The 15,387-nt window shown below is 45.8% G+C and overlaps 2 long non-coding RNA genes across 2 annotated transcripts in view; one reads left to right on the top strand and one right to left on the bottom strand.

The window, feature by feature from the left end:
* Positions 1-13,544, top strand: part of LOC105483663 (uncharacterized) — a 131,306-nt gene extending 117,762 nt beyond the window's left edge. Inside the window, exon 10 of the long non-coding RNA XR_011608946.1 lies at positions 13,499-13,544. This is a non-coding gene — a long non-coding RNA (uncharacterized lncRNA). The remainder of the gene's footprint in view (positions 1-13,498) is intronic.
* LOC139356530 (uncharacterized) lies at positions 4,336-7,232 on the bottom strand. The gene is made up of 3 exons (XR_011608521.1): positions 7,134-7,232; positions 5,407-5,515; positions 4,336-4,501 (listed from the first exon to the last, which is right to left on the bottom strand). It is a non-coding gene; the product is annotated as an uncharacterized lncRNA (long non-coding RNA).
* Positions 13,545-15,387: the final 1,843 nt, after the last annotated feature.

Raw genomic sequence — 15,387 nt, 5'->3', positions numbered from 1 at the left:
ATTAGCTGGATGTGGTGGTGCACACCTGTAATCCCTGCTACTCGGGAGGCTGAGGAAGGGGAATTGCTTGAACCCAGGAGGCGAGATTACGGTGAGCCAAGATTGCACCACTGCACTGCAGCTGGGGTGACAGAGTGAGACTCTGTCTAAAAAATAAATGAATGAATAAATAAATAAATAAAAAGTCTACAAATCATTTAGCCTTTTTGAGATTTAGCTTTCTCATCTCTAAGTTGAGGATCATACCCCTAAGTGAAGTATACTTGAGTTGATGCATGTGAATTTTCCATATACCTAAAGGGCTTGCTTGTGCCTTTAATTGCTTCTGTGGTTGAGGGTGACCCATAATGCTGTCTGCGGGCCTGGATGAGCCGCTACAGTACCCTGAGTAGCCCCAGCTCTCTGTGATCGCCACGCTGAGAGCCTCCAGTCCTCCTTCATCCAAGCTTCAGCCATGTGACTCTAGGAGACTTTCAGCAAATACCATACTCTGCTCACACAGGAATGTTTTTCAGTGGGAAGAGATGCTAGGTTCCAAGATGCTCAACATTTAATATAATTAGAGCCAAACTATCAGCTTCACCCCAGTTAACATTCATGTTAATACGAAATGGTCCATAGATCAGTACAAAGTTGAGGGAAGTTTTAGACAGTATCCACATAGGACTTTGAAATGTTTTTATCACTATTAACAGCCTGACAGTCACTGTAGATGATGGAATACCCCTTGTCACCTATTAACATGGACTTGGAAGGTAGAGGACTTTTAAAAAAATCTACAAACCTTTATTTATTTTTATGAAATTAGTCATATTTCAAAATGGAATTCATATCAAGAGTGTTTTACCATCCTTCTACAGTCTTAAAAATTATTTTGATGCCAGGAAAGACTGAGGAATGTCATTGTTAAGGTCAGACAGACGGGGCTTGATTCCTTGTTCTCCATTTTCTTTTTTTTTCTTTTTTTATTTTGAGACAGGGTCTTGCTGTGTTGCCCAGGATGGACTGCAGTGGCGCAATCTCTGCTCAATGCAACTTCCGCCTCCTAGGTTCAAGCGATTCTCCTGCCTCAGCCTCCCCAGTAGCTGAGATTACAGGCGTGCACCACTATGCCCGGCTAATTTTTTTCTTTTGTGTTTTTAGTGGAGACAGGGTTTCACCATCTTGGCTAGCTGGCCTCGAACTCCTGACCTCAGGTGATCCACCCGCTTCAGCCTCCCAAAGTGCTGGGATTACAGACATGAACCACTGCGCCCAGCCTTGTTCTCCATTTTCTAGTTGTGTGTGTCGGACAAGTTACACACTTCCATGAGCCTCAGCTTCCTCTTCTGTGAAATGGGGAAATAATATTTACATTGCAAAGTTAGGAGCATTTGAAATGACACAGATAAAGAACTCAGTGCTGGCCGGGCGCAGTGGCTCATGCCTGTAATCCCAGCACTTTGGGAGGCTGAGGTGGATGAATCACTTGAGGACAGGAGTTGGAGACCAACCTGGCCAACATGGTGATACCCCATCTCTACTGAAAATACAAAAATTAGCCAGGCGTGGTAGTGGGCTCCTGTAATCCCAGCTACTTGGGAGGCTGAGGCAGGAGAATCACTTGAACCCGGGAGGTGGAGGTTACAGTGAGCCAAGATTGCACCACTGCACTCTAGCCTGGGTGACAAAGCGAGACTCGGTCTCAAAAAATAGAAGAAGAAGAAAAAGAAAAGAACTCAGTGCGATGACTGGTAAGCACTCAATAAATAATAACTATTTCCAGCTTTAGGGGAAAAAGATCAAGATTTTCCTTTTTTTCCCAGACGCCCCTAATTATATCTGGGCTGCCTCTGTTAGGCTCCTTTTAAAGGAAAAAAAAAAAGGCTTTTAAGGGTTGGTTTAAATTACATGTTGCCCAAACGTACATAAGTATAAAATTATACCTAAACTCCTATGCAACTATAAAACCAAATTGGGCCAGGCGCGGTGGCTCACACCTATAATCCTAACACTTTGGGAGGCCGAGGTGGGTGGATCACCTGAGGTCGGGAGTTTCAGACCAGCCTGAACCCCATCTCTACTAAAAATACAAAAATTAGATGGGCATGGTGGCGGGTGCCTGTAATCCCAGCTACTCAGGAGGCTGAGGCAGGAGAATCACTTGAACCCGGGAGGCAGAGGTTGTGGTGAGCCGAGATCACACCACTGCACTCCAGCCTGGGCGACAAGAGCAAAACTGTCTCAAAAAAAAAACCAAAGCCGGGCGCGGTGGCTCAAGCCTGTAATCCCAGCACTTTGGGAGGCTGAGACGGGCGGATCACAAGGTCAGGAGATCGAGACCATCCTGGCTAACACGGTGAAACCCCGTCTCTACTAAAAAATACAAAAAACTAGCCGGGTGAGGTGGCGGGCGCCTGTGGTCCCAGCTACTCCGGAGGCTGAGGCAGGAGAATGGCGTAAACCCGGGAGGCGGAGCTTGCAGTGAGCTGAGATCCGGCCACTGCACTCCAGCCTGGGCGACAGAGCCAGACTCAGTCTCAAAAAAAAAAAAAAAAAAACCAAAAAAACCCAAACTGAAATAAAAAAACAAAAACCTGTGCATAACAAGCACAAATCAGAACAACAGCATTAATGTGAGACATGGCGTTTGCTTTAACAGTGACCACAAGGAGACGGTGCTCTGACCTCCCTGGTGCCCCAAACTTTTCTTGTTTGTAGGGAGCTCCATGATGTCATTTGGCGTTCACAGGCATCATGTATGAGTCACTTAGGATTAAGTCCACCCATGTTCCTTTCTCATGAGCTCGAGATAATTACAATGGCACCACTTTGTGCCAATAGGACAGTGAATTGAAACAGACTTGGGCCTGAAAATCTCACACTGTACCTGTTTATGGGCCATGTGATCATGGGTCAGCCAGCATATGCAAATATTAACTTTTTAAGGCTATCATTGAAATGAATACACAAAAATCACAAAATTTAAAAATCACCTTGGCCAACTCTTAGACCTACAGGGATCTACAGGCCTTGGTTTAGGAACATGGTTGTGATCATTAGGCCTGTGAGCTTTGCCATCAATCTGGGTTCAAATCCAGCGCTATCGTGTGGAGTCTGTGTGATCTTGGAGGGATTCACTTATTCAGTCATTCAACAAACATGTAGTGGGCACCTACTATGTTCCAGGTACTTTTCTAGGCAGTGGGAATATAACTGTATACAAGACAGACAAGGTTACTGCCCTCACAGAGGTTGCATTCTAAAATCTACTGAGATAAATCATTTAAACTCCTCCCCAAGCCTAAGCTTCTGTAGCTATAAAATGGGGATAACTGGACCTTACCGGAGGACTGCTGGAAAAACAGATGGAATGAGCATGTTTAGAAGGTGTGCTGGATTTTCCTGTTTGTCCTTCTGGTTCTATTCTTCATCCCTCAGTTGCAGGGAGGGAACCACTTCAGCTGTTGCTCGCTCAGACTTCCTCCTCATCTCTCGCTGGTTCACCTTAACCCTGCCCACATCTTTGCAAATGGCCCCATGAATCCCTCTCCAGTCACTCCATTTGAGCCTGCCATCAATTTCCTGCTGGGACTCTACTTCTGAGTCACACATAAAGCACGAATTTTATTTCACAAGCTTCAATGTGCAAGAAGGGTCATGCCATCTGTTTCTGTTGATTAAATTTACCTCCAGTTTCCCATTCCATCAGGTTGGTGGGAATACTAAGCCCATTCTCTTGTCTAGGGTATTGCTAGAATAGGGAATGGTACTCTTTTACCTCCAGCAACTCACTGCTGCTGCCAATTTCCTCATGGTCCAAGCCCATATGCAGGTCAAGCTGCACACCACACAACAGCATCTCCTCTACAGGGACACCATTCACAGCAGAGAACTAGACTGGGGTTGATGGGAGGGTACAGGTGGGCATGGAGGTCCCAGGCCTCTCACCCCATGTCCTAGAGCAGCGAGGTACACACAGCTGTGCATACACTCAGTAAAGTATATGGGCACATACACTTGCAGGATACGGAACAATGCCCTGCCCTACCTCGCTTTAGCGGTCATGTCCTTTTTCCCCATTCACAGCTTTGGGAGACCTCATTCCCATGTGTCCCTCCCTCTAAACCTGAAAGGGCCTCTTCACCTACCAATATCACATGTCCAGGTATACACTTTGCATGTGAATAGGCGAGCATCTCAGCTCGAAAGCGCATGTAATCAGGGCCGCTGCCCTGCAAAGGTTCTGGAGAGACTCTCCCCCCTCCCCCTGCCACGAGCTGTTCCAATTGTATGGTAATTATATTAGTTTCCTTGGGCTGCTGCAACAAAGCACCACAGACTGGGTGGCTTAAACAACAGAAATTTATTTTCTCGCAGTTCTGGAGTTCGGAATGCCAAGATCAAGGCACTAACAGAGTTGCTTTCCTCTGGGGCCTCTCCCCTGGGCTTGCAGATGGCAGCCTCTTTGCTACCTCTTCACAAGGTCATTCCTCCATGCATGCGTGTCCCTGATGTCTCCCTGTGAACCCAAATTTCCTCCTCTTACGAGCACACCAGTGAGACTGGATTAGGGCCCATACTAATGGCCTTATTTTAACTTTTTTTTTTTTTTTTTGAGATGGAGTCTTGCTCTGTCACCCAGGCTGCAGTGCAGTGGCATGATCTGGGCTCACTGCAACCTCTGACCCCTGGGGTCAAGTGATTCTCTTGCCTCAGCCTCTCAAGTAGCTGGGATTACAGGCATGAGCCACTATACCTGGCGCATTTTTAGGATTTTTAGTAGAGATGGGGTTTCGCCATGTTGCCCAACCTGGTCTCGAACTCCTGGCCTCAAGGCATCCACCTGTCTTGGCCTCCAAAGTGCTGGGATTACAGGCATGAGCCACCATGCCTGGCCTTATTTTAATGTAATTACCTCCTCAAAGGCCCTATCTTCAAACACAGTCACAGTCTAAGGTACTGGGGGCTACGGTGTCAACATATGAATTTTGGGAAAATGTGATTCAGCCCATATTAGGAATATACTAACCTAACAATAAATGATTTAAATAAGGAAGAGGGTACCTTTTTCTAATTAGCACAAAGGCATCATATGGGCTAGTGGTGGCCCAGCTGGTGGCCCCTTAAAGCCCAGCAACTCCAGGGCTTCTGTGTCATGCTCAGGACAAATAATCCTCTACAAGGGCTGGAAATGCAGGCCCTGAGTCCAGACTCCCCGGGGGCAGCAACAAACATTCCCTTCTGGGAATCTCACCGGGAGCCCAGCTGCAAAGGAGCGGGGCAGATATTCTCTCCACTACCAAAATGACGTTCTGACCCTTGCCCCCTTTTAAGCCAGGGGAATTTGCCCCATTCTCCCTCTCTCCTGCCTTCCCCCATCCCCGCCATGAGACCCAGCACAATCCATAAGTTTAGTTTTCTTACAAAAGACAAGGCAGATAAGTTGTTTTCAGTCGACTTTGGCTTTTGGCTCTGCAATACCAACCTCTCCTTACACAGGGACTGACGGCCTCAGACGTCTTGGATTTTGAGGCTGGGAGAGGAAAAAGGCAATGAGAAAATTAGCTTCTCGGTGGTTCAATTTGCCAGACACAGAAAGGCTTTAGCACAGTGCCAGGCAGCGTGAGAGCTCAATAATGTGGCCCATGACAATTAACATAATTATTATTCTTGTTGTAACTACACAGGAAGCAGCGCTCAGAGTCTACGGTCTGAGGAAAAGGCACCGAGAAGCTGGTGTGTCCAATAGCCCTGTCCAACAGAACTTCCTAACGGGAAGGGGAAGTTCTCTACTGCACTCTCCCACAAGGTAGCCGTTAGACACATGCGGCTATTGAGCACTTGAAATGTGGCTAATGCAATCAAGGAACTAAATTTTAAATTTTATTTGATTTTAGTTCATTTAAACTTAGGCCAGGTGTGGTGACTCACACCTGTAATTCCAGCAGTTTGGGAGGCAGCAGCAGGAAGATTGCTTGTGGCCAGGAGTTCGAGACCAGTCTGGGCAACAAAACAAGACCTCATCTCTACAAAGTTTTTCTTAAATTAGCCCGGCATGGGGGCACATGACTGTGGTCCCAGCTACTCAGGAGACTGAGACAGGAGGACCACACGAGTCCAGGATTTTGAGGTTGCAGTGAACTATGACCACACCATTGCACTTCAGCCTGGGGGACAGAGTGAGACTCTGTCTCCTAAAAAAAAAAAAAAAAGAAGTTTAAGTAACAGCACAGCTATTGACATGATTATTGGGCAGCAGAGTTATAAGATTTTTGTAGCAGCTGACAATAGGGAATAAGTGAACATTCTAACTCCAAATAATACAACAATTACCACCTCATTTCCTAGCCATGCCCTGGGCCCAGACTTGCTCCTCTATCCATGACAAAGACCAAGGCTGCCCCCTTACAATTTCTATAAGCAAACCAAAAGCCAACAACTTTTGGAAATCTTGTGTGAATTTTTGGAACTTTTTCCAACAACTTTTGGAAATCTTGTGTGAATTTTTCCAAGTCAAAACCTTGATATCCCCATTCATTCTGGACGGGAGAAACATCACAGAGTAACGCCACCCTCTTGTGACTTTAGTTCGCAGCACTCCCTTTACCAAGTTTTATGTGCCATCTATATCAAAGTGGAATTAAAATCAACATTGTTTTTCTGCGTTGGTGCAGACTTTCATACCACCATCCCCTAAAACCCTCCCGGCTGCAGCGAGGCTCCGCTCAACCTGGCCTGGGAACTGCAGGTTCCACGCCCCTATTCAAGCTGCTAAGCTCTGTGAAAGTCCTTTGAGCACAATTAGGATTTTTTTACTAGATGCCTTAATGGTGTGCCCACAGGAAATGTGTACCTTGGCCCAGCCACCTTCTCACTGCAACTGGATTTGGCATTGCAGCCCCTGGAAAATGGGCACCTCTCATCTTTACAGTCGGCGTGAATTGCCCCATTCTGTGCAGGAGTGGGGCTTGCCTGACTGCAGACATAACACGTGGGCTGCTTTTCCCATGTCGAACTTTCCCTAGGGGCTGGAAGCGGGCCGAGAATCTCTCCCCGGGCTGCTGTAATTTTTCCTCTCCTCATTCTCTGCCCTTTCCAAATTATATCATTTCCTTGGAGCCACATGTTTTTAACATCTCTCATTCACACACCTTCACAGATATTCCCCAGTAACATGTGTCTGTGGATTTTAAAGGCACGCTTGGTGAGCGTGTGAGGTTTGATGAAATCTGCTGGTCTCTCCCTGTTTGAAGTCCTTCTCTGAGTCCCCATCACTTATGAGATACAGCACAAGCTCGTCATCATAATTAATGAGGCCCATTATGATCTAGGTCCCGCCTACATTGTCAGTCTCACCCTCCTCCCTTGTAACATTTGCTGCAGCAACACCGAGTGGCCAGTGGCCCCTCAAACCATGCTGTTTCACTCCTCCATGTATCTGCCTGTGCTGTTCCCCCGTGCTCGAGATGCCCTTCTCTCCCCGTCCACCAGAGAACTGTCCCTCCCCTAACACCCAGGCCAGCAGGCACCTGCTCCGGGTAGCTTTCTCCTCTTCCCTGTCCCCTGTGCTGCTTCAGTGCCCTCCCTCTTACAGATATCTGTGTTTCACTTGTCTCCCTGTATTGCATTTTGCCTCCTTGCCTGTCTTTCTCTATTAGTGCACTGTGAGATGGTTGAGGACTAGGGCTGTGTTTTTTCATCTGAACTGCCAGAACCAATCACAGTGCCGTGCTCATAACCACCAATCAAAGCCCATCGTTGAACTGAAACGCGTAGAAAGAGCATCTGATGTGGGGCTGAGCATTTCCCACACTACACGTTCTCTTCTCAAGAAAGTTTTGTCAAACTGACCTGAATCTTCCTGGTTTTGGATGTAATTATGATTGGTGCATTTAAAGAAAAAGATGTAAGGTCGAGCGCCATGGCTTAGGTCTGTAATACCAGCACTTTGGGAGGCCAAGGCAGGAGGATGTTCTCTATAAAAAATAAATTAGTTGGGTGTGGTGAGGGTGCCTATAGTCCCAGCTACTCAAGAGGGTGAAGTGGGAGGATCGCTTGAGCCCAGGGGTAAAGGCTACAGTGAGCAGTGTTCATGACACAGCATTCCAGCCTGGGTGACAGAGTGACACCCTGTCTGAAAATAAAGGGATTGAGAGAAAGGTGTAGATTACCTAAGAAATACCTTATGCCAAAGCTCAACAAATGAAATGCAGCAAGGAGGTAGCAAGGGAGGAAGGGAGGAAAGGAAGAAAAGGAGACAGACATGGAAACATTTATTCAGGGCCTGTCCTGTGGGCTCCAACTCCAAAAGACAACCTGAATCTGCCCTCGTCTCTCCCCTCAGTTCCACTCAGCCTGGACCAGTCTCTCCCATCTCTCACCTAGACCTGCAGCAGCCTCTTCTTACTTTCCACCCACCTTCTCATGGAATGAATGTTTGTGTCCCCCTCAAATTCCTGTGTTGAAGCCCTAACCCCTAATGTGATGGCATCAGGAGGGGCCTTTGGGAGGCGAGTAGGCTTAGATGAGGTCATGAATTGGTGTCCTTATGTAAGAGAGAGGCCGGCCGTGGTGGCTCACACCTGTAATCCCAGCACTTTGGGAGGCCAAGGCGGGTGGATCACTTGAGGTCAGGAGTTTGAGACCAGTCTGGCTAATATAGTGAAAGAAACCCCATCTCTACTAAAAATCCAAATTAGCCAGGCACGGTGGCGGGCACCTGTAGTCCCAGCTACTCGGGAGGCTGAGGCAGGAGAATCACTTGAACCTGGGAGGCGGAGGTTGCAGTGAGCCGATATTGTGCCACTGCACTCCGCCTGGGTGACAAGATCAAAACTCTGTCTTAAAAGAAAAAAAAGAAGAAGAAAGAGAGACCAGAGCTCTCCCTCCGTGTGTTTGTACAAGGAGGTTCTGTTGAGCCCACAGCACGATAACACTTGACTGCAGGCCAGGAAGAAAACCCTCACCAAGAACTGAATCTGCCAGCGTTCTGGCCCTGGACTCTCCAGGCTCCAGAACTGTGAGAAATAAATGTCTGTGGTTTAAGAACCCCCAGTGGATGGTATTTTGTGATCCCCACCAGGGCTGACCGAGACATACTCCCTTACACTTTACTCTCCACTCAGCAGCCAGAGTCAGCTTTTACAAATGCAAGTGAGACCAAGCCATTCTGCCTTAACTTCCCTGTTGATTTCCCTTGAATACAACCCACCGTCCTTTCTTCAGCCTACAAAGACCTTCCATGATCTGGCCATCAATCTCATTTCGAGAATTCTGTCTTCGTCCCTCTCTCTCTTGCTCAAATTCCACTCACATACACATTCTTTCAGTCCTTTACAAGCTAAGACCTTGTGCACCATTGTCCAAATGACATTCCTGCAGCCCTTTGGATAACTGGCCCTTAAAAGACACCTCCTCATCGAGGCCTTCCTTGACTGTTGTATCTAAAGTCACTCCACAGCCACTTTCCGTCATGCCACTAGTTTTATTTTCCCCATAGCACTTTTCAGGACCCAATACACCTTCTTATCTATTTACTCATTCATTCTCCGTCTCCCTCAACTAGGTTCCTTAAGAACAGGAACCTCACCTGTGTCGTTCACTACTCTATTCCCAGCACCTACAACAGAGCCCGGCTCAGGTAGCATTTAGAAATGGGTGGTTCTTGAGTGACTAGATGTGCCTGGCACTGGCTAGACATGTTCACAGGCAGTATTTTCATACCATCATGTCCAGAAATGTTTCCTGCAAAAATCAGTAGAGAACTGTCAATGATTTCCAGGGTTTTGACATCCCTGGGGTGAGTTCATTCATAATTAGTTTCTTTGAAGTAGAAGTGAATCAGTGTGTGACTTCATACCCAAGTCCACATCAAAGTGTTTATGGATGAATGCAAGGGCAATGGAATTAATGCAACCTTAAAATGGGAGGTGTAGGAAGCTGCTATGTGAAGGGACATGGTGGATGGCGACAGGCTTCTCTCGAGGTCTGCACTCGAGCACTTGCCAGTCAATTGTGTTAAGGTTTAGCCACCTTAAAACGAGGTTCAGGCCTATCTGCCCACCCACTTTAAAGCCTGAAATGATAAATGAAATTTCTGAAACCCTGAGCTTCTCAGAAGCAAAGTTTAGCATGAAGGTTAGGGTGTGCTTTTAGGAGAGCATTGTCAGAGGAAATCTGAAATTTTCTTTGGCTTTGAAAAGAGCACTGGACTTGGAATCGGAGACTTAGGTTGCAGCCCAGATTCTAGTGCTCAGGCACTGTGTACTTTGGGCAGGTCCTTAACCTCACCTGATCTCTTTTCTCCTCTGTAAAAAGTAATGCTTCCTCTTTCCCCTCAGGAGGTTGTCCTAAAAGTCAGAATTAGATTGGCCCTCTGCAGGAAAGTGTAGAACTATAAGGCACCATATATTGTAGTTGGTTACTGTAATTATTATCAAGATCTGCTCCTTGGGCGTGGTGGCTCATGCCTATAATCCTAGCACTTTGGGAGGCTGAGGCAGGCAGATCACCTGAGGTTAGGAGTTCAAGACCAGCCTGGCTAACACGGTGAAACCCTGTCTCTACTAAAAATACAAAAATTAGCCGGCCATGGTGGCGGGCACCTGTAATCCCAGCTACTTGGGAGGCTGAGGCAGGAGAATCGCTTGAACCCAGGAGGCAGAGGTTGCAGTGGGCCAAGATCATGCCATTGCACTCCAGCCTGGGTGACAGAGCAAGACCCCATCTCAAACAAACAAACAAACAAACAAAAAACAGATCTGCTCCTGAAATCAAAACAGAAACTATTAATTATTAAAAATGGTTAATCCAAACCCCTTTGTGTGATGTGACGTGTGTGTGTGTGTGTGTGTGTGTGTGTGTGTGTGTGTATTACTCGTATTATAAGGCTCCTGCTTTGGGTTGCTGCCCATTTACTTGAGGTAAGAATACCCATACAATGTGAAAAGCTAACAACAGAATGAAGGGCCAAGAGTCTTTTGAACAAAATGCTGTAGGAGGGGATGGTGGCCTGACGTATTGCAATAGTCTCCTAACCAGCTTTCCTCCCTCTCTGGGCTCTCTCTTTCCCAAGCCACCCCATGGGAAGACCATGGCACCAGAGACCATGCCTCCCACAAAAGGTAGTGGAGCTATGTGGGTAAAGAGGCAGACTTTGGAGCCAGATGCTTGGGTACAAGACCCAACTGTGCTGCCCAACTAGACAGTTATTTCAGCTCTCTGTAAAATTAGGAAAGTGCCAGTTCCTTCCCCTGAGGGTTGCATGGAGGATTAAAGGAATTAGTCTGTACTAACTATATTTTATATGTATGGCTTATATATTTTATACATACTTACATATTTTATGTATACACACAAGTTATATTTTATACCTAGCTAATGAAGCTAAATGTAAAAGTATGCTTAGCACCCTGTCTGGCCCTTTATAAACATTGGCTATTATCATTAAGTTGCTCTCTTGGTCCTATGACTGGTCTACGCAACATTTTTTCATGGAGTCTCATTTCCTACCAAAGTAGGAAAAGCCCTAGCAAGTTGTCAAGCTCTCCCTGACTCCATCTTAGCAGCTCTGTCTGTTCCTCCCCTTCGCTGCAGGCAAACAGAATGATCTGCTTTTCTTGACGCTTTTTTTTTTTTGCCTTCAAGGTTCGACTCTGCATCCCAAGGTTGGAAGTATCTTCTCTTTCCTCTGAACCCACACAGGGCTTTGTTGCTGTGTACAGCACTTCTCATTCTAGTTTTTGAGGTGGCTTTATCCTCCCCCGATAGACTGGAAGCTCTTGGATGGCAAAGACTAATTTATTTGACTTGCATACTTTTTGCAAACAGGCCTTTTGACCATAATAGGTATTTAGTGAAGGTTTGTTGAATGCATGGTGTGGTCAGAAATGGCATCACAAAAGTGAGAGTTGAACTGTGCCTTGAAGGAAGAACAGGCTTTAAAAAATCATTATTACTGGCGGCACGGCAGCTCACACCTGTAATCCCAGCACTTGGGGAGGCCAAGGCAGGCGGATCACCTGAGGTCAGGAATTCGAGACCAGCCTGACCAACATGGAGAAACCCAGTCTCTATTAAAAATACAAAATTAGCTGGGTGTGGTGGTGCATGCCTGTAATCCCAGCTACTTAGGAGGCTGAGGCAGGAGAATTGCTTGAACCCAGGAAGCAGAGATTGCGGTGAGCTGAGATCGCGCCACTGCACTCCAGCCTGGGCAACAAGAGCACAACTCCATCTCAAAAAAAAAAAAAAACAAAAAATCATTGTTATTTAGATTGTAGTGCAGTGACTAAGAGCATGCATCATGTAGCTAAACTAACTGGGTTCAAATCCCGAGTCTGACATTTCATAGCTCTGTGACTTGGGACAAATTACTTAACCTCTCTGTCCTTCCATTTACTCATCCATTAAATAGGGATGATAAAAAACAAAAAACAAAAACAATAAACAAAAAAACCCTTTCTTCCTGGTGTTACATGGTGAAGATTGTCACACGAACTTAGTGGCATCCTTGGCACTTTGTAAGTGCTCAATGAACAATAGTCATTACAACTATTATCACACAGATAATGAATGCTTCTTATAAGAAGTCCAGCAAGACACTAAAAAGTGGAGGAGTATCCCGGCAATCTTACCCCCATAGACAGAGCCACTACTATGGGCTTAGTGAATATCCTTCCAGAGGTTTTATGAATATAAAATATATTTAGTAACATAAACAGAGTCACACCACATATACCATTCAATTATGAAAGCCACTGAGGATGCAGGCTGATAGAACCGTTGCCCTCTCCAACTGCATTGACCATTAAATGCTTCAGCCTGCAAGTGACACACTTCATTGGCTTTCACAACTCATTGGCCAGAACTAGTCACTTAGCCCCAACCAACCCCCCAAGGTGGACGAGAGGTGTAACCCTGTTGTGTGCCAAAAGGAGGGGCACATCTAAAATCTAAAATCTAAATCTAAACCTAAAATCATCTAAAATATATTGAGAAAACCCCACAACAACTAAGAGAGAGAAGGGTCAAATGATGATGTTGTAGCCAGTGTTGCTTCAAAACATTGGGCTAAAGGCAGGGTTTGAAATATGATTGGAAACACCCTGGTTCAATGGGTGAGGGTGTTTTGATAAGGGTTGCAGGTAGGGTAGAATGTGGTGGAATAGTGTGAAAAAGCTTTCGAAAACAGTGAAAACCTGTCCAAGAAAATCTTCATAGAAGCTTTACTCTCCTTCTACTTCTTCTCAATTTTCTTTTCCCTGGGTCCTTAGACCTTTGGGACTCATGTAAAGTGCATTCAGGCTCTAACAGATTCCCTATTCAAGAGGTTTCCCAGAGCAGAATACAATAACAATGGTGACCATAATAATAATGATGGTAAACTCTCTAGCGGTACCTTCTATGTGACAGTATTTTCCATATATGAACTCACCTATCCTCACACCAACCCTATAAGGCATTTTCACTATTTTCTTTTCTTTTTCTTTTCTTTTTTTTTTTTTTTTTGAGACAGAGTTTCACTCTTGTTGCCCAGGCTGGAGCGCAATGGAGAGATCTCGGCTCACAGCAACCTCCACCTCCCAGGTTCAAGTGATTCTCCTGTCTCAGCCTCCTGAGTAGCTGGGATTACAGGCATGCGCCACCATGCCCAGCTAATTTTGTATTTTTAGTAGAGACGGGGTTTCTCCATGTTGGTCAGGCTGGTCTCGAATTTCCAACCTCAGGTGATCTGCCTGCCTCGGCCTTCCAAAGTGCTGGGATTACAAGTGTGAGCCACCATGCCAGGCCAGCATTTTCACTATTTTCATTTGACAAATGAAGACATTAAGGACAAAAAGGTTAAATCACTTGCTCCGAGTTCACTTGGGATTAGAAGACAGGCATTCAGATTCCAAAGATGGATATAATTGCTAGGGCAATTGGTGGAAGAAATGTTCCAGGACCTTCCCCTCCCCTCAACCTTAAACCCCTAGCTACCATAATTTACCACAAAAGCCACTCTATTTTAATAAAAATTTTCCAGCCCTATCATATGCCCCATTAATTTTAGCCAGTATTCAATGCAGAGAAATAGCACTGCAATGAAAGCTCATGGGCCCAGCTGTTCCTTTAATAGACTTGACCTGAAAACCTTACATAAAAATCAGTCCTGCTGTCACCTGGTTGAGGCCCTGCTTTGTTTCTGCTAACTAGTCTAATTTCATTGTCACTCATAATCTCTTGATGTTTGTGTCTTTCCTTTTTTTCAACTCTAAATACTTTTATAACTTCACCATGAAAAATCTCCTTTCATGGTGCGTTTCTTCCCCCCACGTAGTGATAACCTTTGAAACAACACTGACAACATTCCTAGACCTTCGAATATAGTTAATACTCACTTCAGGCTGAGAGGAAGTTCTTATCAAATTAGAGTCTGTGATGATGATCGTTTCTGCAGTTTTATAATAGCCTTCATTGGAGGCCTATTGGACACTGTGTAACGTTCATTAGGCCTCTGTGAAGCAGAGAAGGGCACGGGGCAGGTGCAAGGGTGGAAATTAACACTGTGCCAAGTACATAACATAAGCCAAAAGTGATACTTCCTCTTTATGTTTTCCATTTTCATCTTCCCAGTGTTGACATGCCCAGAGGATGTTAGCATTGGTAACTGATCTGGTTTCCTTGCCCTCTTTCTTCTCTGGTTTAAAGTCTTAGCTATGGCCACTTGCCCTCCAGACCCATTCCTGTGGTCCTCTGGGTCTTACCTCTAGGCTGCAGAAGAAGTTATTTCCTCCCCCACCACCCTTCCTCTAGTGAAGAGAAGGGTGAGTTTTCCCCAGGATGGTCTAACCATACCAGTCATGGGAGGAAAACGAGTAAGGAAGGGATTCCATGTTGACGAGAAGGGATCCCAGCCAGTCACTGGCCCAACCTGGTCCCATTAATGTAATACCTTGACTCATCCCAGGCAAAACCCTCCTCCATCTGGTGCTTATGGTGTGACCCTGAGGATGCCATGTTACCTGTGACTCACTTCATGTTAGGCAAAATGAGGAAGGGTGTGGTTTGAGGGTTTCATGGAGATTAGGAACCTCCAGGTATGTGACTGTTGTGCCCTTGATAAGTAGGGTGACTGAGACATTGAGACTGACACCCTAGTAAAGAAGGGGAGATAAAGGCTGCTACATGCCTGGCCTGGGAGCTGGGGAGGGCATGGTTTATGATAAGCGATGTGAAAACCTGGAAAACCAAGCAAGTACCCAAGATCAGGGTCAAGGTCAAGGTTAGGTCAAAGACTAGAAATGCAACACAGAGTAGAATCACCAAATAGACCACCAGACTTGCTCTGTGGGACATAGTTCAAAGTTTTTTTAACATGAAGAGCAATGTAGCACTCTTTAGAAGACCAGAGGATCATAGAAT

Source organism: Macaca nemestrina, chromosome 10 (assembly GCF_043159975.1).
Source record: "Macaca nemestrina isolate mMacNem1 chromosome 10, mMacNem.hap1, whole genome shotgun sequence".
Lineage (NCBI taxonomy): Eukaryota > Metazoa > Chordata > Mammalia > Primates > Cercopithecidae > Macaca > Macaca nemestrina.
The sequence above is the reverse complement of the archived record's forward strand: the minus strand, read 5'-3'. Positions and strand labels throughout refer to the sequence as shown.